This window comes from Suricata suricatta, chromosome 10 (genome assembly GCF_006229205.1).
Source record: "Suricata suricatta isolate VVHF042 chromosome 10, meerkat_22Aug2017_6uvM2_HiC, whole genome shotgun sequence".
Classification (NCBI taxonomy): domain Eukaryota; kingdom Metazoa; phylum Chordata; class Mammalia; order Carnivora; family Herpestidae; genus Suricata; species Suricata suricatta.
Genome location: NC_043709.1, coordinates 126,662,509 through 126,686,380, shown reverse-complemented (window position 1 = coordinate 126,686,380; position 23,872 = coordinate 126,662,509). Strand labels below are relative to the sequence as shown.

The 23,872-nt window shown below is 46.7% G+C and overlaps 1 protein-coding gene and 1 pseudogene across 1 annotated transcript in view; one reads left to right on the top strand and one right to left on the bottom strand.

Moving 5' to 3' along the window:
* The window catches only part of CAMK1D (calcium/calmodulin dependent protein kinase ID), a 421,541-nt gene that overhangs the window by 29,200 nt on the left and 368,469 nt on the right, over window positions 1–23,872 (top strand). The gene's annotated exons all lie outside the window — the stretch shown is intronic.
* The window catches only part of LOC115303953, a 71,391-nt pseudogene continuing 50,659 nt past the window's right edge, over window positions 3,141–23,872 (bottom strand).

Sequence of the window (23,872 nt, the reverse complement as noted above, 5' to 3'; positions counted from 1 at the left end):
GGATCACTGGTTGCTTTTTACGTTCTTAAATCTTTTGCCAATTTTCCAGATGCTTTTGGAAATTCATGCTGACCGTTTTTTTTTTCATTCCATTTTGAGTACTGAATATTTTCCTGTCACTACTTAAACTGGCATGAATAAAATATTCCTTTTCAAGATGATGATTTTCAAATGTTTTTTTTTTTTAAGAAAAACAAAAAATCCCAGTTGGTTAAATTTATAAGGCCTGTGAAAACGCCCTTACAATGCCAGTGGGTGAATTTGAGGAGAGGACCTGTCTTTCTATAGGCCACGTAGTGTTACAGCCTCTCCTTGACGGAGGGTACGTGAAGGGGCCAGTGGAAAATAGACGCATTTGAATGAATGGAATTGAATCATGGGGAACTCAGAATAGAGTTTCCCCCTCAGGCCCATCCGGACACCTGGAAGGAATTTGTGGGATAGTCGCTGTCATGAACAGCAATACAGGTGGTGAAAATGAGGATTGGTTAAAAATAGTATAAACAGTGAGTATAAAATATCCCATCCTTCTCCTCCTTCATTTGATAAATTGTTATTTAGCTCTTACTAAGTGTAAGGCTTTGTGCTCGGTTCTTTGAGCAACACAAAAATATGCACTTAAGGAACGTACAGTGTCAGGGAAGAAAACTTATAAGCTTAAAGACTCTAATAAAACTTAGAGAAGTAATAAATTTCACAAGAAAGAGAACGTAAGCCAAGCCTTGTGTGTACACTAGCCCATTTATCTGCATAACCACAATGAGATAGGCTGAGAGATCTTCATTTACATGGAGCCTGTGCGGGGCGGAGCTGAGCGCTCACGCTCCTGACCAGACGGTCGTCTGCCTTTCTCCCTGGGCAGAGGTGAATGTTCTTTGAGTTCAGAAGTGGAGCTAGTAATTCTGCCTGGTTGGGGACACGCGATGGAAATGCTAGAACATGAGCCCAACCTTGAAGTGTGGGGGGATGTCCAGCTTTGGAGGTGGGAACCAAAGGCCAGAAGAACGCACCAGGCCAGAGGCATCGCGGGGGGCGATGGCAGAGTGGATGTCAAGGGTGGCGTTCGGTTTGCTGGAACCAGCAGGAAATAAGGTTACAGAGGCAGGTAAGGGAGGGGCGCCTGGGTGGCTCAGTTGGTTGGGTGTCCGACTTCAGCTCAGGTCATGATCTCATGGTGTGGGTTTTAGCCCTGCGTGAGATTCTCTGCTGTCAGCACAGAGCCCGCTTTGGGTCCTCTGTCTCCCCCTCTTTCTGCCCCTTCCCTCCTTGTTCACTCTCTCTCAAAAATAAATAAACATTAAAAAAATTTTTTAAAACCCCACAAAGGTAGGTAGGGGGGTCATATCATGATTAGTTTTGTTTTTTTAAGGTTTATTTATTAAAAAATTTTTAATGTTTGTTTACTTTTTGAGAGAGAGGGGGAGAGAGTGAGCGAGCATGAGTGGAGGAGAGGGGGTGAGACAGAGGGAGACCCAGAATCTGAAGCAGGTTCTAGGCTCTGCACTATCAGCACAGAGCCCTAAGTGGGGCTGGAAGCCACGAACTGTGAGATCATGACCTAAGCTGAAGTCAGACTCTTAACCAACAGCTGCCCGGGTGCCCCTAATATTTATTTATCGAGAGAGAGAGAGAGAGACAGAGACAGAGAGAGAGAGAGAGAGAGAGACAGAGAGAGAGAGAACAAACACAAGTAGGGGAGGGGGAGAGAGAATCCCAAGCAGGCTCTGCACTGTCAGTGTGGAGCCAGATGTGGGGCTCAATCCCATGAACTGTGAGATCATGACATGAGCTGAAATCAAGAGTCAGTGGCTTAATCAGTTGAGCCACCCAGATGTCCCAGATCATGATGAGTTTTGAAGTCTAGGCAAACTTGTTTTTAATTTGAGCTGAAGCTATTGGAATATAATATTCTAAAGTTAGAATGTTAGAAGCTGACCTCAGTGTTGTGGGTGGGGGGATTGGGGAGGGAGCTCTGGGGAGGAGAGCGGGGCGGTTGGTGTGGTCCCAGCGACAGGGCTGAGCTAGTGTGGTGGGGGAAGCAGCGCACGGGGGCGGGGGGAGAGCCTCGCTGGTGCCTAGTGGCTGACTCACCTGGGAGCTGGGAGGAGCGGGGCTGGGGTTGGCACTGCCCCAAGCGAGTTTCCCATGACAGCATGGTGCCCCTCCCGTCTGACTTGGGTGTCACTGGGGGTTACTTCTTGATGGTACATACAGTGGTTATATAGTTTTAGTTAGACACAGTGCTTTGTGTCACATTTTGTTCTTCTTTACAACTCACTCATGTACTCTTCATGACTGCCCTGTAAGGCAGGCTGTGATCCCATTTAACAGATGAGACCATGAAGGCAGTTCTAGGATCCGTTCTCTTAACCACTACTTTGATGTTAATGGTACATGTGACCATTGAAATTTGAGTGTCTCTCCCTGAATCCTGACTTTCTTTCCTTCTGAAATAAAAAAGGTTATGTATGCAATGAATACATAATCCACATAGTAGAAGCATCCAGAATGGGTTTTTACACAAAATTGGATGGGAATTGCTGACCCAGGAGAATGAGAGCTTGTTCGAGTAGGATGACGGATAGTAAGGAGCCCTGCCTCCTTAGTGCAGAGGTAGGGAGAGAGGGTGGCGGAGCGGGCCAGGGGCTGGCAAGGGCTAGCAGGACAGGGCTGGAGTCCAGGGCCTGGTATCTGGTACAGTCAGGAATGTTCTGTTGCATTCGGGGAGGGCTCATGGAAGAGCACTGGGGAGCTTGCCTTTCAGGCTCCGTAGATGGAGGCCCCAGTGGGCTTTGGTGGGGGAGGAGATGCGGAGGCCAGCACCACAGCCTAGGGGCTCGGCCACTGCAGGGGCCCCTCTTCCACTGCTCTGTCCCCTCATACTCACTCGGTGTCTTCCTCGTCTTCCTCCGTCCCTCCTGTGGTTAACTTTGGGAACCATTGCCCAAATTATTATTTTTCTGATGAGGGCTATGGAGGATTTTTCCTCTCCTCCCCTCTCCTCTCCATATTGGTTTCAGCAAACCAATATTTTCTTTCTAAAGCTCTGCCATATATTTCGAGCGGGTGCCAGTGGTCACCTACCATGCCAGCTCCGGGTTGTCCGTGTGGGCAGCAAAGGGCGTCTACAGGCCAGGCCGTCAGCAGGACCAGGCCAGGGAGGTGCACTGGGGAGGCTGCGCCTTGCTACTGGCATGGGTAACTTCCTGCTTCAGCTCGTCTCCGGTGATCTTGCCTTCCGAGTCCTCGATCTTGATGCCGGCAGAGCTAGTGTCGGTTAGGGCATCAGTGCTGTCCCCACCATCTGGTAGACAAAGGTGCCTGCCTTTGTTGGGGTCCCACGGCATGGCCTGGCCATTGTCCCCTCCAGAAGCCCAGAGGGATCCATTTGGAGAGATGGTCACCATGTTGTTCAGGGAGCCCGTGTGGCCCATGCAGCTTCTAGTTTGCCAGGCTCCAAACCTTAACCAGCTTGTCCCAGTGGCAGGAGGCAATGAAGGTATTGCTGCTGTCAGGTGACAAGTGGACACAAGACATCCACTTCTGAATTGCTCTCATCCTGGATGGTATATTTGTGTACACCCAGAGTCTTCCACAGCTCGATGAATTCATCTCAGAAGCCAGAGACAGTTTGGCGGCTGTGGGAGGAGAAAGCCACGCTCAGCACGCCCTCGGTATGTCCTACAAATCTGCGTGTGGTGGTACCGGTTGTGAGATCCCAGAGACAAAGCGTTCCACCCCACGAGCCTGAGAGGGCAAACTGGCCACCTGAGGGGATGAGCACGTCCCTGACAGAGCAGGAGGGACCCCGAAGAGCGTGCCGAGGGGTGCCATCGCCGGTCTCAGCCCTGGTCGGCTTCCCCTTGGTGATGGGCTCTTCTCGAGAGGCGGGCAGTGTCATGTCTGGGACCCGGGGAGTGGTGGCCATCTGAGTCACCCAGCCATTGTAGCCCTTGGGGGGCCCACGACCAAGTGTCATTGGCTCAGTCACGGCGGCAGTGAGTGCGAGTGTCACCGTGCCGACGAGGATGGAGCTGGATGGCTCAGAGAGACATGCAGAGGAAAAGAGAGAGAAGGCCACGGCCCGAATCAAGGCGTTTTCAGTATCAAAGCTTACATTCAATGACAGGGTTTTCAAATTCTGGGTCCCCAAACCAGAATCTCCATTAAGCATCTCCTACTTTATCTCCTCCTTTGCTGCCAGTGGGGGAACAGATAAGAGCAGTTTTCTATTGGAGAAAAGCTCTTTCCTGAGAAGCTCCCTGCGGGGGAAGGGCTATGTGGACAGTGTCTTCTCACGGTTTGGGTGGTTTCTTATCGCCTCTGCTTCTCATCGAGGCCTGACCTGAGCGGATCCCTGACACTGTGTTAAACAAGCACTTGAAATCATGCCCGAGTTCAGAGCAACAGTTGTGTTCATGCTCCTTGCTCCCTTGGCTGGTCCCTCCGGGCTGCGCCTGGCCTTCTGCAGCTCTTGCTAACTTGGCTCAGAAGTTCAAGGCCCCCATTGCCTCCCTGCTCGCGCTGCCCACAGGGCGGGCGGCTTGCTTGGTGCCTTGGAGTCCCGTTGCCTGCTGTTCCTGGGATTCGGGCCTTTGACTCCGGCGTCATCGCCGGGAATGGAATTACAGGGCCCAGGAAGAAGCAGGTTTTCCGCCACATCCCCACGTTCGGCCTGCAGCTGTGTTTGTGTGATCTTAAGACAGTTTCTCTCTCCTCTTAACCGTGCCCCATCGGCTGACCCAGCTCATCTGCTGCCATCGGTAATCTCGGTTTTAATTAATCTTTCAAAGAAACAGATTAAGTTGATTGCTGCACACGCTGAGTTTGGGTGTACGCACCTTTCAGCTGCCTTCCAGAAGTGATTAAGAGAAGAATTTTTATATGAGCTTTTATGCCCAGTTAAGATTATTTTTGGATCTTGTCTCAATGGTTTATTTCCATCATGTGCCTGTTTTTAACAGAGGAACTGAAAATGAGGAGCGGGGCTGGTTTCTGTCTGCCTGTGGGTGTTCTTTGCAATCAGATATCCTGCTCTGATCCGTGCTCCTATCTGCCTTGTTGGCCGTCTTCCAAGGAGCCTTCCCCAGGTGGCCTTGCTCAGTCACCAGCATGGATATTCAGGATGCTTCTAGTCCTGCCTTGTCCTCCCCCACAAAGCTGTCCCAAATATACCATCTCTCCTGACCCACTCAAGCCGAGGTTCCATAGGCACCGCCTCTCGGAGCTAACTAGCACGGAAGGTAACAGATGGGACTGCAGGATGTCACCTACCCATCACTCATGTATCTTGAGGGCATCGTTGTGTTTCGGCCCTCTCTGTGTCCCCAGGACCCAGGATAGCATCTGGAACACCAGGAGCACCAGGAGGTGTTCAGTGACTGTTTTTGTTTTGTTTTGTTTCTTGAATGAGTGATTCTCCTATCAACGTGTGGAAAAGTTGACACTCTGATGCTAGTGCTCAGAGTCAAGGTAGAAAAAATGCCAGCCTGTAGCTAGCTGTGTTTTGCAAGGCCTGCATGCTGTTTAAAAAATTTCTGAACCAACATGTTAAAAAAAAAAAAAAAGGTAAATTGTACACAGAAAAATCCAGATTTCCAGCTTCTCTTGCAAAGTGTTAAGCCCCGGCGCATCAGGCTGGGACTGAAGGGTCGGCTTGCCTTGGAGGGAGGGGGCTGTCTTCTGCCTCTGGCTCACCTAATCCCTAAAATAGTTCTGTAAAGCCATCTATGCCCTCACACGCTTTGTGTTGATAGCTAACATTTTTCATCGTAATTTAAGAGCTGCACAGGATGTTATTTCTAGCTTATTGTAAATATCGACATCTTTAAATAAAACTTTACATCATTCTGTTAAATATAACCAGTGGAATCTAAATCCCACAGAGACTTGATACTCATTATCACCCATTTCAAAAGTACTTGAACTGACTCTTTAACTATTGGAATTTCTACTTCATTTGCTTTTCTTTTTTCTGAATTTATAGTTTATCCCCCCAGAATGTTATCCTTGGATGTTATATTTGTCCTTGCAAAGATATGCATATACGTTTAAATTAAATTTCCTAGACTGTAAGGGTCTAACCATCAAAAAGTTCTTGTATTTACTTATTGTGGCTGATAACTATTATGCATTTGAACAATCATAATCTACAAATTTAAGTAAATACATTAACAGGAGAACATAAAATTTGCTTGGAAACATGCCTCCTAATGAAATGCACGCAGCCCTTCGTGTTTTTGTAATTGTTTTCTGTATCCATGGATGAATATTACTTATTGCTGAGTAAGAAAGTTCAACATTACTTCATTTCTGTTTTTGTGGTTTAACAGATGTAAGCACAAAGAAATCATATAAAACCAAATAGGTATATGGCACCCGGAGTTGTTAGAAGAGCCCTGCATTTTTGGGAACTGTTTCCGAGTCATATGCCACATTGGCATCCTGCTTGTGTCCATGGCCAGTGGCTACTATTATTTCCTTCCTTCTCAGAAGGCAGGGAGCATGCCTTTCTGGGCGGCGTATTGGAATCGGCATGGGGGTGGGGTGGGGCGCTCTCCAACCATACGTATGTCTCTTCCAGGCTCACCGGGGAGAGGGAGAGGGAGGTACCCCCAGTACATTCCGGAGGATAAGAGATGAAGGTCATCTCTAGACCACATCTCTGTAAGAACAAGAACACCATGGCTTAATTCTGTGCAGCCCGCCCACAACACCCAGTCTAGTCTGGGTCATGTTTTTAAAGAACATAAACTACAATCAGTCCTTGTGATTCCCAGCTTCTATATTTCATTTTTTTATTAAGAAAAGTTTTTTATTGCTTATTTATTTTTTTAGAGACAGAGACAGAATGTGAGCAGGGGAGGGGCAGGGAAAGAGGGAGACACAGTATCTGAAGCAGGCTCCAGGCTCTGAGCTGTCAGCACAGAGTCTGATGCTGGGCTCGAACCCACAAACTGTGGGATCCTGACCCGATCCGAACTCGGACACTTAACTGACTGAGCCCAGGCACCCCCTCCCCAATTTCTGTATTTTCACATTCACCTACTCACTAAAATTTATTTGTTACCACCCCCCACTCCCCCAGACAAGAATTGAGATGCTTTCTGTGGTCATTTGGGGCCACGAGCAGAGCAGTGAAAAATGTGTGTCGCTGAACGCACATGTTCCCAGCTGGGGTTGAACCAGGCCACATGCTGCCTTCTCGTTTCAGCAATCCCACTGTAAACGAGCGTCCTTTTCATGGTCTACTTAGTGCCATACTTTTCACATTTTTGTACTTTTCATTAGTGATTTCACTGTCAGGAGCGGCCCCCGAGCACTATGCTGGTGTCTGTAGTGTTCCTGAATGAAAGAAGCCCTGAGATGTGCCTTCAGGAGCACAGACATGTGCTAGACATGCTTGTTGAGGTGTGAGTTATGGTGCTGTTGGCCATGTTTCGTGTTTATGAATCAGAAATATACACTAAATACGGTGTCTTTAAACAGAAACACACATAAAACAAGGTTGTGCATGGCTTGGTTGACAAAAATGATGTGGCCAGAGGCCCAAAGAAGCCCAATACTGTTATTTCCCCTGGGAGCGATGGCTCAGTATTTGCAAATCCACAGGGCACTGTGATTTTGTAGGACACGACCCCTGTGGATAATGAGAATCACCTGAGGGTACAGACAGACCTTGGCCACGATTTTCCAACTTTACAATGGTGCAAACGTGGTACGCATTCAGTAGATTCAAATTACGTCTTAGGGGAGTTCTCTGCGCCTCTTGGATTTCAAGGTCTATTTCCTTCCCCGGATTGGGGAAGTTCTTGGCTGTAATTTGATCAAGCACCCCTTCAGGACCTTTTTCTCTTTCTTCTTCTTCAGGAACTCCTATGATATGGATACTGTTCTGTTTGATTATATCACTCAGGTCTCAAATTCTCCTTTCAATTTCCAGGATCAATTTCTCTCTCTTTTTCTCGGCTTCCTCTTTTGCTATAACTGTGTCTTCTAATTCACCTATTCTCCTCTCTGCCTCTTCAATCCATGTAGTGGCCACCTCCATTTTATTATGCACCTCATTTATAGCCTTTTTAAACTCATCACAGCAATTTTGAAGGTCCTTAGTCTCTGTATCAGTAGCTTCTCTGATACTTTTTTCAAGCCCAGCAACTAATTTTATGACAATTGTTCTAAATTCTTGTTTAGTTATGTTGCTTATATCTGTTTTGAGCGGTTCTGTGGCTGTGATTTCTTCCTGGAATTTCTTTAGAGGAGAGTTCTTTCGTTTCGCCATTTTGGCTAGCTTTCTGTCTCTTGTCAGTTTTAAAAGCTCATTGTGCACTGTGCACCTGTTAATATTGCTCTGTTGAAGGAGGCTCATTGACTATCCAGGGCCTGTCGTTTCAGGAAGGATCCTTGTAATGGTGTCTCTCGGTTTCTCTTGTTGTGCCTTTGATTATTTTATTTTTCTACTCAGTGATATTTAGAACTCTCCACCATGTGTACTTTGGCTTGTTTTTTGAGATAGCCTCAGGCAACTGTGAGGCTGTCATCTATAAGGACTCTGTGTACACTCCTCCCGTTCTTGCATATCAGAGTACTGTGGTTTTAGTCTTTCTCAGTTTGATAGTTGCAGGTGGGTGGAGATTACAGAGCTCCTTACTTCACCATCTTGCCCCTCTGCCAGTAACATTCAGTAGAAACTGTACTTGGAGTGTTGAACTTGGATCTTGCCCCGGACTAGTGGCAGGCAGTTGGTCCCCTCTCAGATGCTGGGCCCTGAGCTGCAGCTCCCAGGCAGCCAGTGATCAAGGGCAGACAACCCACACACTGAGGCTCACTCTGCACCTGTCGCCCATGCTGTTCTTCGCTCTCAGGACAGTCCTTGATACATTACACGTTGTCTTGACCTTGACAATAGTCAACACCTTATTATCAAATAGGCTTTGTAGGAGAGGATTTTGCCCACCTGGAGGCTGGTGTGAGTATTATGGGCATGTTGAAGACTGGCCACGTTAAGTCATGATGACCAGTAGATCAAGTGTATTAAATGCATTTTCAAATTAACCACATTTCCAGCTGAGAATGGGTTTATTGGGATATAACCCCATCATCAGTCAGGAAAGATCTGTTTTGCACATGGATATTATGGCTTTAGAAATTTAAGTCCAAATTCCAGGGTAATGTATAGGTCAGCAGGTTTTTTCATTCAGAATATGAAGTATTTTATTTTATTTTATTTTTATAGGTTAATCTTTAAAAGCCTTTCCCTAACAGGACAGCATTCATTCATGAGTCTTTAGGGTTCATCGAAAGGGGTCATATTCTAATGCTGGTAGATGCCTTTGCTACTTGGACTTGACTGTGAACTTGTTCGGATGATGCACTTGAGAGTCAGATGGAGGGCTGAGTAAGGAGAACAGTATCCGAGGTGCTCTTTTATTATTCCTCTGAAACTTCTGTGACTGGAAGATAAAAGAGCTCAGAGAAGAAGCCTGGAGTTTGGAAGCCGCACCGACTTCCTAGTTTATATTCAGAGTCATCATTTATTCCCTGCTTTCACATACGCTTAAACTGTTGTTTTTTTTAATAGCCGCTTGTCCCACAAGCACTAATCCCAACTCAGTAGTACATAAGATGTAATTGTGGTTTTGAGAAACTTATATTCTGAGGAACAGAGTGTATTTTAAGATGTGACTTCATCTTTCCGGAATCCCCACTTGAGGGCTTTGCGTTTCAGTGGACAGGGACTCACAGCCTTCACCCTGGGTATGACATAGGCATTCAGGAAGTGTGTGTTCCTTACTTAATCTCTTGTGCTCCATCTGGGACAGATCTCCGGTCCAAGAATACCTCTCCTCTCCTCACCTCTCCCCTTAAGGGAATGTTTTATAAGCTCACATCAGATTCCAAGACTGGTTCTCACCTCAATAAATCATAAAGCCAGCGGTTTTCTTTCCTTCCCACATAGCTTGTTCTGTTCATGTTTATTTAATCAGTGGATATTGCAGAACCCCTGCATTGTGCCGGGCCTGTACCGTTGGATCCTGGGGGTGTAAAGACAGGCAGTCCTCAGCCCAGGGAAAAGGAACCCACTTTGTATGGCAAGAAGAATCCGTGTTGCAGTGTGGAGAGACTGGCAGGAGGTTCCAGAGATGAGCTTCAGAAGGGCGTGGGTGGGGTGTCTCCGAGTTTGCCTGGGAGAGTCAGGGAAGGCTTCATGGAAGAGGAGTCGTATGGTCTGAGGCTTGAGGGATGGCGAGGAGTTTACTGGCTAAGCAAGGAGAGAGGGTTTCCTAGCAGACGGCCCTGTCTGGTCCTACTGTCAGAGGATGAAAGCACACAGGGCATTGGGGGCTTCAGGCAAGAACAGGGGAGTGGTGGCAGAAGATGCTGGAAAGGGAGTTGTGGTTTCAAGGACTTTTTATGCCCCACTTAGTAGTTTGGAACTTATCCTTGAAGGTGAGGGGATTGGAGAAGAAACACGAGGAGCCTTTTTGTGCATTTGAAAGCCCACCTTGGAGCTGTAGTTGGGAAGTTTTAATTTTATTTAACATTTATTTATTTTTGGGAGACAGAGAGAGACAGAGCATGAGTGTGGGAGGAGCAGAGAGAGAGAGGGAGACACAGAATCCGAAGCAGGCTCCAGGCTCTGAGATGTCAGCACAGAGCCCGACGTGGGGCTTGAACCCACGAACTGTAAGATCATGACCTGAACCAAAGTTGGACACTTAACCGACTGAGCCACCCAGGCGTCCCTGTAGTTGGGAAGTTTAAGGCAGGTGTCAAGGAGACTAGCTAGATTGCTCTTGAATTCATGGAGGGGGTCTGGAGGCAAGGTGAGGGTATGGGAGCTGGCAGGGGTGTGGGAAGACGGGACAGACAGAAGGCATGCTGAGGTAGGTCAGGTCCTGTTCTTTGGATTCATTTTAGATTTGGGACCATCCAAGAAAGAAGGGCTAAGAGGGTTCATGCCTGGGCCGCTGGGTAAAAGACGGTGCCCTGAACCGAGAAGACATCCAGGAGCAGGTCTGTGGGGCGCCGGGAAGGGGTTCCGAGTGCGCGGAATTGCCTGGCAGCCTCCGAGTGGAGACGCCCAGTGTGCAGCTGAATGGAGTCATCGTTGGGGCATAAACACAGCTCCAGGTTTATATCCCGGAAACAGGGTTCTGTTTTACTTTATTTTTGTCTTATTTGCTTGTTTTTGCCTGCATTCTCTACTTAAATAATTCATGTTGATCTGTTATTTGTCAGAAAAACAGCACAGAACAAAATGTGGTGACGTGGTCTGAACTCACCAGTGTGGGCACATGAAACCAGACACAGTGAAAGGTTGTGGGCTGGTTTTCAAGTGACTTGGGACAGGCTGTCACCTGCTTGTCCTCCTGTGTTCACACCTGCTCCGTGGAATCGCGCTGCGGCTAAGAACACCACCAATTGGTGGTGCAGGTGGGCCTCATTTATCCCATTACCGGCGAGTTCATCCCTTGTGCAAGTCCCTGGTCTGTGTCTAAACCTCTTTCCTCCTCACTGATAACAGAACCCACTTTATTTGTGAGGATTAAAGGAGATAATTGATGCTGTTTCTCAGCCCAGTTCCTGGCATAGTGCACCCTCGAAAGGATCGTATCTCAAAATAATTACATGAGCAGATCTTATATAATGGCCCTACGTTCACAACCCAACGTAACACTGGAATTCAGGTTTGGTTTTCTAGGAGATTTCATTTCTCAGTTATGAAAGGATGCACTGTAGAATTCCTGTAGAAAACCTTACTATTTGTGCATTTAAAAATATATGATCTGTGAGGCACTTGGGTGGCTCAGTTGGTTAAGCGTCTGACTTTGGATCAGGTCATGATCTCACGGTTCATAAGTTCAAGCCCCACATCGGGCTCTGCTCTCAGCACAGAGCCCACTTGAGATCCTTTGTCTCCCTCTTTTTCTGCCCGTCTGCTGGGCACTGTCTCTTAAAAATGAATAAAAAAGAAATTGATCTGCAAAAAAGCTCCATGTACTTTAAAATCATAGTCTGTTAATAATGAAATGGTTCATTTATGAATAATCATAAGTGAATAAATGAAATGAGAATAAGCTGTACTATAGAATGCTTTGAACCTTGACGCTTCACGCACACATCATCTGAATGGCTCCTCAGATAGAAGTCTCACAGTAGAGCTGGACGTTACTGGTGATGCCAAGGCAAGGGCAGCGCTCAGGGGATGGCATTGGAGTGACCTGAAAAACCTTCCTTGTGCTTTGGAAAGAAAAGGATCTGAGAAAAAGGAAGTAAATATTTAGTTGCTTATGCTTTTTGAAGAGGTAGAAATTGAGGGTGAAAATGCTCATTGAGCATATCCAGACCATTTCTTACTCCCTCCAGAGAATATTCAGTGGCATCTAATTCTTTCTGGAAAGATGGCACCCCTTATAAATAAAAAAAGCCTTTAATTAGTTGAAAAGCTATAAACAAGTCTAGGGAAGCCACGAGAGAAAGCTATTTGTTACTGTTAATTATGTATTAAGGCTGCACTAAGAATGGGTTCTTCTTGGTATGAATAATATCCTGTGAAACACAAAACTTAGAACACAAGGGACCTTGAGGATCACCTTTGAATCACAAGAACAAGGAAACTGTGTTTTTGAAGTGCTAATTCATTTCCTTTATATTTTTCTTAGTAAAAGACAGACGTAGCTGCCAGCAAGGGCTTCTCCTCCCCGAGATGTCACCACGGCCACTGCCCACTGAGGTGACATAATTCTAGTCCAAAGTAAACACATTTTAGCCTGTGCCACCACGTCATGGCCAGATGTGTGCTTTCTGTCGGCCCTTTTGATACTGAAAATAGCTCCCCGCACTCCCATTATTCCCTCTGGGGACCTTCGCAGCTGCCAGCCGTCTAGCCAGCTGGTTTTGCAGACCTCAAAAGTTTAAATCGCTTGCCCAGGTCAGAAACACGGGGACTTTGTACGGTATTACATTGTATCCAGTGCAGACAGCTTGAGGGAGCAGTGAGGCCACCCCTGACGTCTCTGTAGAAACCACGGCCAGAGAGCTGTAGGGCAGGCCACGTTCATGTTCATTTTCAGGAGGAAGGCCGGCAATGAACGGGCATGGCAGCTCCCCTGTTTGCTTAGAGGATCTCTGTATTGACTCTGAAGCCCCCGGTCCTGAGCAGCTCTGAAACAAATTAGTCTCAGTCTGTGAGATAGAAACCGAGAACAAGGAGCACCTGCATTATCTTGCTGCGGTCCCCCCGGCAGGTCAGAAACCCCGGTAAAACCTCAGTCATCGAGACCTTCATCCATTTGGGGTACCAAGTCCCAGCCAACAGACGTAGGCAGGAGTTTGTTCAAGCCAGTATCCACGACAAAGGAGTTTGCTAAGCAAATGGATTGTATCAACACAGACGCGGTCATGTTGTTTAATCACTTAGCTTTAATATTTGCAAGTGTAGTTAAGTGTTCATTATAAGTAATTCTTATCAGGACCAGCAAGACTCCTGCGTGGCATTCTCCACTGCTTTTTAAAAGTTGTTGATGAATTTCAACGCATTTAAACTACATTTCTCTACATATTAAAAAAAATATTTTTAAAGGTTTATTTATTTTTGAGAGAGAGACAGTGTGATCAGGAGAGGCAAGGAGAGAGGGAATCCGAAGCAGGCTCCAGGCTCTGAGCTGTCGGCAAAGAGCCTGATGCGGGGCTTGAACCCATGAACCACAACAGCATGACCTGAGCGCAAGTTGGACGCTTAACCCACTGAGCCACCCAGGCGCCCCGCGGATGTTTTTAAAAAATATTTATTTATTCTGGAGAGTGCAGGTGGGGTAGGGACAGAGTGAGGGCGACCGAGGATCTGAAGTGGGCTCTGTGCTGACAGGCTGTCGGGAGTGAGGGTCTGACTTGTCTTCATGGTGCCACCAAGAGGGTGTGGCACCGCGGGGGCGCTCAGTGCTTACTTGTTAAATGTGTCACTGAATGTGTGACTCAGGACTATGACCCTGGGATTGTGGTCTCACTGGCTGGGAAAAGGTAACACACTGATTCCCACTGGGGGGCTGAGATGCTCCCTCTTGCCGAGCACAGCCTTGTGCATCTCAAGATGTCCAGCATCCCTGACGTCCGTCCACGAAAAGGCAGCGGCATGTACCGCACTGAGGCAGATCACCAAGCCCTGCTCGCTTCCACATGCCCCCTGTGGAGGCAGCGCCATCCCTCGTTAGGGACCACCACTTCCCCCCAGACACCAAAATGCATTACAGATATTTGAAAGTTAAATGTAAAAAAAGAAATATTAATGTAAGTAGAAAAAACTTGTTAATACCTGGCAAAAAGATATAAAACATTTAAACTATTGGGTTCTCTGCAAAATCAGGCTTTCTGATTCTACTGCCCCTCACCCCTGTCGGGTCATTGCCTGTTCCATTTTCTCCTGGGCTAGTCCAGTCCTTTTCATACCGCTTGTTCTCAGTTTTCTGTGCCTCTTTGCAGGGGACTGAGGCCAGCCGGAGTGACTGTTGTGACCTCACCTCACCAAACCTTCCTTCTTCCTAAGGAAGACTGCATCTGTCCGGCTTGCTGCTCTTTCATCATCCCTCGTCTCTAGCATTTTCCATTTGTCTTCTCCACTCCTTCCATACTGCCTGTCAACCTTCTCAGACGTCCTGAAGTTCTAAAATAAATCTTTAACATCCGTATTCTTGCACCACCGTCTGCTAGCCTATCTCAGTCCTTAGGTTTGTGTATAAACTCCTCAATAAATTCTACTTAGCTGGGGGAAAGGACACGGGTCTTGTGGTGGCGAGGGGATGGTCCAGAGTGGGGGCCAGCCTGTTCAGCCTCTCTGAGCCTGAGTTCCTTGGGGACAGTAATGCCAACCACGGAAAGAAAGGTCCCCGTGAGTGCTGGATCTAAAGTGCATGTGGGGTCATGCCAACACGCCAGCCTGGGATCCTTCCGGAGCGTGCCATTGCCATTGGGCGGGAGTCTCAGCAAATCGTGCAAGGCCTTGCTGGGTTTTGCACATTTTCTTTTCTCAGCATTCTCTCCCTCTGGCTTCAAATCTCAGTCCCACTGAACTGTCAATTGCACCATCCTTACCCACCGGGGGAAGAGCCCCCAGCCCTGCCTGCTTTGCTAGTGCCTGTCTGGGTCTTTTCTGACTGGCTGGCTGCCTCCGGCCCTCTCCTTCCCCCCATGGTTGACTCTGTTCATTATTTTGTAGTAGGCCCTTTTTCTGGAAGCTTCCTGGAGACCCCTCTCCCTTATTGCTTCACCTGTACCTTGTATCACAGTCAGCTGTGGGGGGTATCAGGTGCTTCCCGCTAGACCATGAGGGGCCTCAAGAGCAAGGAGGAGGTGTTTCAGGCGGTGCTAAGGGGTTGGTGGAGAAATCATTGGTTGAATGAATGTCCAGTCTGGGAGGAGATGTGACTGATCGCTTCCAGCTATGGTAAAAGTTGACAAAATCGGCCAAATAGGTGATTTTCTTGAGCATTTTACCGCAGTCATGGTCTAAGTGCTTTTCCCCAAACAAATCTTCTGGAGAAAATAAAAACAGAATTCTTTCCCAGGGACATGGTTTGCTGCCTCTCTAATTTTCTCATGCCCTGTTTGAAACCCAGCTCCAGGTTTATGCGTGGTACAGTCAGCCCCCTTTACTTGTGAAAACCTTCGAACCAAAGACAGGTGTTCTGTCAGGTCCTGTCCTGAGAATTGTTCGTACCCAGAGCAGACTGGGGCTCTGGGCCAGGTGGGCGTGGCGTGTGGTGCTGTGGGAAGACCTGGGTGACTCAGGAGCTTAGATATGTGAAGAGCTCTCTTTCTTTTGTTACATTTATTTATTTAAATTCAAGTTAGTTAACATACAGTGTGGTATTGGTTTCTGGAGTAGAACCCAGTGAGTCATCTCTTACATCTGACACCCAGCGCTCATCCCAACAAGTGCCCTCCTCAATGCCCCTTACCCACTTAGCCCATCCCCCACCCCCCTCCAGCAACCCTCTGTGTTATCTGGATTTAAGAGCCTCTTATGGTATCTGTCTTTCTTCATCTGACTTAGTTCACTTAATGTAACACCCTCGAGTTCCATCCATGTTGCTACAAATGGCCAGATTTCATTCTTTCTCATTGCCATGTAGTATTTCATTGTATCGATAAACCACATCTTCTTGATCCATTCATGAGTTGATGGACATTTAGGTTCTCATTCCATGATTTGGCTTTTGTTGACAGTTCTGCTATGAACATTGGGGTGCATTTGCCTCTATGCATCAGCACTCCTGTATCCCTTGGGTAAATCCCTAGCAGTGCTATTGCTGGGTCATAGGGGAGGTCTATTGTTAATTTTTTGAGGAACCTCCACACTGTTTTCCAGAGCAGCTGCACCAGTTTACATTCCCACCAACAGTATAGGAGGGTGCCCGTTTCTCCACACCCTCGCCAGCATCTGTGGTCTCCTGATTTGTTCATTTTAGCCACTCTCACTGGCCTGAGGTGGTATCTAGTGTGGTTTTGATTTGTATTTCCCTGATGATGAGTGATGTTGAGCATTGTTTCATGTGTCTCTTGGTCATCTGGATGTCCTCTTTGGAACAGGAGAAACTTAACAGACGACCATAGAGTAGGTGAAGGGGAAAAAATAATTAAGGAGAGGGAGGGAGGCAAACCATAAGAAACTAAGGGTTGATGAGGGGTGGAGGAGAGGGGAAAATGGGTGATGGGTATAGAGGAGGGCACTTGTTGGGATGAGCACTGGGTGTTAATTGGAAACCAACTTGACAATAAATTATATTAAAAGATAAATAAAATTGAGTGTAAATTAAAAAACAGAGTCTTTTATGGCTTGCCTTCCTGTTTTTTATCTTATTTTTCTTTCTTTTCCCCTATATTCATCTGTTTTGTTTCTTAAATTCCTCATTAAATATGAGTGAAGTCATAATGATATTTGTCTTCCTCTGATTTATTTCATTTAGTATAATGGACTCCAGTTTCACCCATTGTGTGTGTGTGTGTGTGTGTGTGTGTGTGTGTGTGTGTGTGTGTGCGCGCGCGCACGCGCATGCCCAACACACAGTTGACTGACATTTGGGCTCTTTCCATAATTTGGCTATTGTTGATAGTGCTGCTATAAACATTGGGGTCCATGTGCCCCTTAAAATCAGCCTATTTGTATCCTTTGGATAAATACCCAGTAGTGCAATTGCTGGGTCGTCGGATAGTTCTATTTTTAATTTTTCGAGGAGCCTTCACACTGTTTTCCAGAGCGGCTGCACCAGTGTGCATTCCCACCAACAGTGCAGAAGGGCTCCTCTCTCTCCACACCCTCGCCAACATCTGCTGTTGCCTGAGTTGTTCTTTTTAACCACTCTGACAGGTGTGAGGTGGTGTCTCGGTGTGGTTTTGGTTTGCATTTCCCTGATGATGAGTGGTGTTGAGCATCTTTTCATGTGTCTGTTAGCCATCTCTGTCTTTGTAAGTGTTCATGTCTTTGGAAGGGCTCTCTTTCTTGACTCACATGTCGTGCACTATACATGTCCCAGTGCTGTACTTGGCCACCAGTGTTCTCCTGTGCTCATTCTTTTCAAGTAACACAGCCTATTTTTCCCTTTTATGATTTTTGTCCCTTTTTTGCCATTTTCAGTCCTGATTTACTTTGTTTCCTCATTTATACCTGAGGATTCAGCACCTTTCCTGGACAGGCACCGGAGAGTCCAATGAGTCGGACACCCATGGCCCTGCCTCCGTGTATTTGGTCTTCACACTCCGTCGGTTCCACCAGGGGAACTGGGTTGTAGACTAGGAATGTATACTCAGAGCTCCTGATGCTGCTGCGATAGAGACTAAGGGGACTCTTAGAGGACGGGGACTCTTAGACTACAGGAACTCTAAGGGGAAAGAAGTGGAACGGTGTTTTCCAGAGGGTGCTCAGGAAGCTTTCCTGTGACACTTAAGATCGTTTTTAAAAAACAGTCTTATTGAGGTACAAATACAACTCCGAGGCCATTCAGTCCACCCACTTCAAGTGTACTATTCAGTGGTTTTTAGTGTATTATTCTCCTTCAGTTGTGGATATGTGTGTAGTTACAGATCTCACCGTTGACCATTTTAACCATTTTTAAGTGTACAGTTCACTGGTGTTAATTACATTCACAATGTCACACAACCATCACCATCTAGTTCTGAAACTTCTTCATCATCCCAAACAAAAACTGTAACCATTAAGCGATAACTTGCCAGATCTGCCTTCCTCCCTCCCCTTGGCTTCTGGTAACCTCTGATCTACTTAATGTCTCTATGAATTTGCATATTCTAGGAGTGGACTCCTACGACATTTGCCCTTCTGTGCCTGACTTATCTCACTCAGCACCAATGTCTTCACATTTCATCTGTGGGGTAGCAGGTGTCAGAACTGTCCCTTTCTATGGCTACATAATAGTCTCTTGTAAGTATAAGCCACATTTCATCTATCCACGTCGCTTAAAATCATGACACCATGCTTTGTAGTTTCTTAGGGCTTCCGCATAATTCTCATCAGATTAATTTGCCTGCCATGTTGCTAGTATTTCTTGACTGCATTGACTAACAGTTTGCAGCAAGGTGATGGGAGTGACAAGTCAGAAATGCTGTTTCCTGGTGTGGACGTGTGTAACTATGTGTCTTTTCTTGGGTGTGTATATTTCTGTGTCATTCATAAGGGAGGTCATCCTGTTAATAAACATATCTGGAGAAGATAATGTGCGGGGTCGGTAGAAACACATAGGGAAACACATGGGGTCGGTAGAATTGCAAAAACTTGGACCAAGTCCCCCTACTCCGTGCTCCAGAGGTATTTAAAAGAAAAGCCAGTTCCTCTGAAGCTTAATATCATCCCAATTTACTCTCTCAGTCTGATCACAACAGATTTATATCTGTCTCCTTATAATAAATGTGTCTCTCGGGGTCGGAGAAACACATAGGGAAAAAAAATGTACTTCCCTGGCAGGCTGCTCCCCGGGGAAAATGAACTGATAAATCTTTTTTGTTGTTGGCTTCATATATCAAAGGAGGACACATCGAGTACTGTGACACAGTGGGGCAAATATATAATGTGTTCGATGACAGATATTAGTTCTCTAGCTGGAGTGACACACATTTAATAGGTGGCCTGAAGTAAAGCAATTCTAGATTAGGGACGGCCTGGGGGGTGTACTAGCCTTTGCTGAGTCTCCGTTTCTCCTTGGAAGATATTCTTCCCTTTGCCCTTTGGTATTGCTTATTTTTAACCCATCTCTGCAGATCTTCTCAGTGCTTTTGCTCTTCTTGGCTTTGTGGTCCTTACCAAAGGTGGTGGCTCATAATGATTTGTTGTAGTGGCCACTGTGTGTGTGTGACATTTCTAGAATGCTCGTGGTGAACCTTTGCTCTTTTCTTCCGCATCTGTGAGGTATGTGCTAAAAAATCCAGTGTGTTCATTCATTACTAAGCTTTGAGCCTCCCTCATGGGCTCCCCTGACACTATCTTATTGAACATTGACTCACGGAGTATTTATTTGGGCCAGTCTGGGTGTGAGTAACTGCCTCCGGGACAAGATGACCTCGGCTAGCCCTCTGTGTCTTGTTTTCTTATTCGAAGCCTTGACTTGTACACTGCGGGTCTATGGGGACAAGAGTATTGTGTTTCCTAAATTGTGGTGATCATCTAACCCGGTTTCTTAGGCTCACTGTTGATAATAGCTACAAAGCCAGGAATCAAAATCATGACTCCAATATAAAGGCTAGAGTGTCTGCTGATGTCTTTTGATCAGTCTTATTTGAGGTTTGGGTCCATCAGAGTGACTGGTGTCTCTGGAGGTGGTGACATTTGGTGAGAGAAACAAACTAGGAGACTACAGGGGGCTAATAATGCAGATATGTTCCTTCCCCGCCTGTTTACAACAACAGGGGCTTTTCTGGCGTTGTAACCCTCATCCCCTCGTATTTCCCGGGGCTCTAGCTCTGGGGCGAGTCTGTGGCACGGAGGGCTCTGGATGGAGGACCAGGGGAAGAGGCTGTTTCCCAGCCAGCTCGGACATGCTCACCGCCCCTCCTCCCAGCCATGAGAGAAAGCCAAATGGGTGGCTGTTAAAAATGAAACCACTTATAAGTTGTAGCAGATGCCTAGGTTGAATGTCACAGAAATGGGCCAGGATAAAGTGGGGGGGCTCAGCACTGAATTTTCCGGTTTTTTGTTTTGTTTTGTTTTTTGTCTTTCCCTTAGATGAATCGCTTGCTCATCTGTGTTTGGCCCTTCTGGGTTCTTTCTGTCCCTGGAAAGAGTTCCTGAACATCTTCTCGCCATTCATTTTCACCTGAGTCATGACGGGTCCTTGCTCACTCTGGATTGGGTCGCAGGGATGGGTTCTGCCCGTGGCGAGGCAGGGCGCAGCCCTTTGCACTGAGTGCAGCAGCTTCTCTGGGGGTCAGGCCCCCCCTCCTCCGAGGGGCCTTGTGGTCGTGATGGTCCAGAGGAATGCCTGCATCTCTTGGCAGTGGGAGGTTTACTGAAGTGCTGGGGAGAAATCGCCACCTGCTTTGGCAGAGGCGAGGGCTGGCCTTGCTGAAATGCACGGGGGACCCAGGAAAATCCAAGGAAGCACGTGATGGTCCCCGGGGATCCTCTGGGATCACGGGGGTGTGCCCAGGCTGCTCCGGAGACCTTCTGGAGAATTGCCGAGAGCTTCTGTAACATTCTGAGTGTGTCCCGTATCACGACCGTGCTCTCAGCCCACTTGGGAAATCATAAGTTAGGGGGGACTGTACCCTGCTAGGAGTCTTCTTGGGCTGCATTCCAAGGGAAAGAATGGAGGTTCGCTCCTTTAAAAACAACAACAGGGGCACCTCAGTCGGTTGAGTGTCTGGCTTCGGCTCGGGTCATGATCTCACGGTTTGTGGGTTCAAGCCCTGCATCAGGCTCTGTGCTGACAGCTCAGAGCCACAGCTCAGAGCCTGGAGTCTGATTCCGATTCTGTGTCTCCTTCTCTCTCTGCCCCTCCCCCTCTCATGCTCTGTTTCTCTCTGTATCAAAAATAAATAAAGCATTAAAAAAAATTAAGAAAAAAAGAAAAATTTTCTGCTTTTGAACCGTAGGTAGGGGGAATGGAGTAACAGACATGGCTTCTCAGTTTGGCTAAGTCTTAAGCTGTTTTATTTTCTGACGATAATAATTGTGATCATCTTTCTCTGTTGTGCATGAACCTGTGCCTTGAAGCAAACACGCTGTACCAAGAAGTCAGCAGCTCGTGCCCAGTGATATAAATTGGTCGTGACGTGTTCTGTCTGACCCTCTGTGTTTCAGAAATGGCTGGGGAGAGTGACCAGGCACAAGGACCCTGGCTAGAGTTTTTTATCTGACATTTTATTTGTTGTGCCTCATCGTCTTGTAGTTGGTGGGAGACGTTAAATTTTGTACAGGCAGCTTGTGTTTTTTGAACGTTTTCGAGCTTTCTCAAGCCTTGCTATTTGGAAAAAAAATCTAACGCAGACGCCCACTTGTAGGCTTCTTTCTGGATGTGTTCTGATAAGCTCTCACCATTATTTTGGAATATTTTAGGCAAAGTGTTGAAGACAGTTTAGCAACTTTCCCCCATTAATTTGAATTTGGATAATTTCCTTGAAAAATCCCTTCTTGGTTGCAGTATCCTAGCGTTCTGTGTCAATTGCTGGATGCTTGATTACCTTAATTCTGTACTTGGCTTTGCCTGTGAAGATGTACTCTGAATTGACACTTTTCAGATCTTGCTTTATGGCCAAATTGAGGTCACATTCAGGAAGTAAATTAGGGAGAATCAGTTTTTCTCTCTCCTTTTTTTGTGCTCAAAAGGTTCCCTTTAACATTCATTTTGAATTTCTACTGGAAAAAGAAATCTAATTGACCCTCTTTGATTTTCTCTTATTTCTGTATTTGATCACATTATCTCCCCAATTTTTAATAAAGTGTTGATTTGTTTTGAGAGAGAGAGAAAGAGCGAGCGAGCGAGCGAGTGAGCACCGTGTGTGGGCATGAGTGGGGGAGGAGCAGAAGGAGAGGGAGAGAGAGAGTCCCAGGCAGGCTTTAAGCTCAGCACAGAGCCCCAGTTCGGGGCTCAGTCTCATGACCATGAGATCACAACCTGAGCTGGAATCAAGAGTCAGACACTTAATTGACTGAGCCACTCAGGCACTCCCATTACTGCCCCAATTTTTGGATTTTCTCCTGCCATCTTAGTCTGTCTCATTATAACCTGAAGACCACTATCTTTAGCTTATTAACTTCCCCTTTTTAAATGTTAATTTATTCTTGAGAGATAGAGCATGAGGAAAGGGAAGGCAGAGAGAGAGATGACACAGGCTCCGAAGCAGGCTCCAGGCTCTGAGCTGTCAGCCCAGAGCCCCACCCGGGGCTCAAACACATGAACCTCAAGATTATGACCTGAGCCCAAGTCAGACGTTCAACTGACTGATCCACCCAGGCACCCCTAAACTCCCCTTTCTTAAAGAATGGTGCTGCATGCTTCCCAGGCTTTTCTAGCCTGTTCATATCATTTGACATATGTGTGATTTTTTATTTCAAAAATAAAGTTACTTACTTAAGGCTGCTAACCATGTATTTTAGTATCTGGAGTGTATATTGGTGGAACATATTTTTTTCTGTAACTGTTTATATTTTCTGAAAATGATTTCTCCTAAGCATTATATGTCCAGACCTGTGCAATAGAGTAGACAGCTTGACACTTCAAGTTTAAAAATCTTTCTTGGTTTTTAGTGTCTTTAAAGCTTTCTCCTTAGGAAATACAGGGTAGTCCCTTTAAGAAGAAATCAGTATCAAATATATTAATGGAGAGGTCTCTGCAAATGTCATCTGAAATGGAAACATTTAGTTTGGATTTAACTTTTTATGGAATTATTCATGTGATACCCTTTGCATTTGCTGAGATTTTGTATTATTAATAGAATAGACACATCAGCATTTTGCGGTGTATGTAAGACTTTGCTTGTTTTTCCTGTCTTGATTGCTGGTTGCACATAAAATTCAGAGAAGGAAGAATTATGTAGCACAGAGAGGAAGGGTGTTGGTGGAGTGACTCAAGACTGATTCTCCTTGTGTTGTAGCCCTCTGGCCAGAGGGCTTCATTTCTAAACTGTCGGGATGGGGCTCGAGAATCCCAGCCAGGAAGGACCTGGAGCCGCCTTGCACGGAATCCCACAGACCGTGTGGAGGGGAGATAGTCAAAGGTGCAAAGGCTTCATGTGCAGGTGGGAATAGCTCTGAGGCAGGGAATTCTCTGGGCACCGGAGGGAGGGTTTTGAATAGTACTTGGTGGTGGAAAGAGCTGGAAACGGTCGCCACACTTTGTGTCACGGTTTTCCCAGGGGTAGTGGGATTCTCTGCCTGTGCGCTCTGCTGCTCTGTGGCCCGGATCCTTCCCTTCTCCTCCCTCCTTATTCCTTCATTTGCCCCTGCCCCAGCCTCTCAGCTTTCCGACCATGTTGTGCCGGGGATGAGCCTCATCAGGGGGGTGTCCGAGGGGTGTGCTGGTGGGTGCCCTAGAAGCCTTCGAGTGTGGGACATGCTGAGCCCGTGGGCTTCTGTGTTAGGGCAGCAATGCTGACGCTCCGTAGGCACGCTGCTCAGGCGTGGGTTCTAGTTCAGGTGCGTGATGTTGGATGCCTGCTTGAGCTCTTGAAGCCTCTGTGATCTCATCTGTGAAATGGGGTAGTATGAGCCCCGGTCTCATAGGACAGTCCCTGGAGAGAGCTTATTAGCATAGTACCGGCATAGAGTAAGTTTTCCAAAAATAGTAGCTATTATTATGGCCCAAACAGGATGATGGATCCTGACCTTCTGGATTTTCTTCCATTCTGTGTGTGTGTGTGTGTGTGTGTG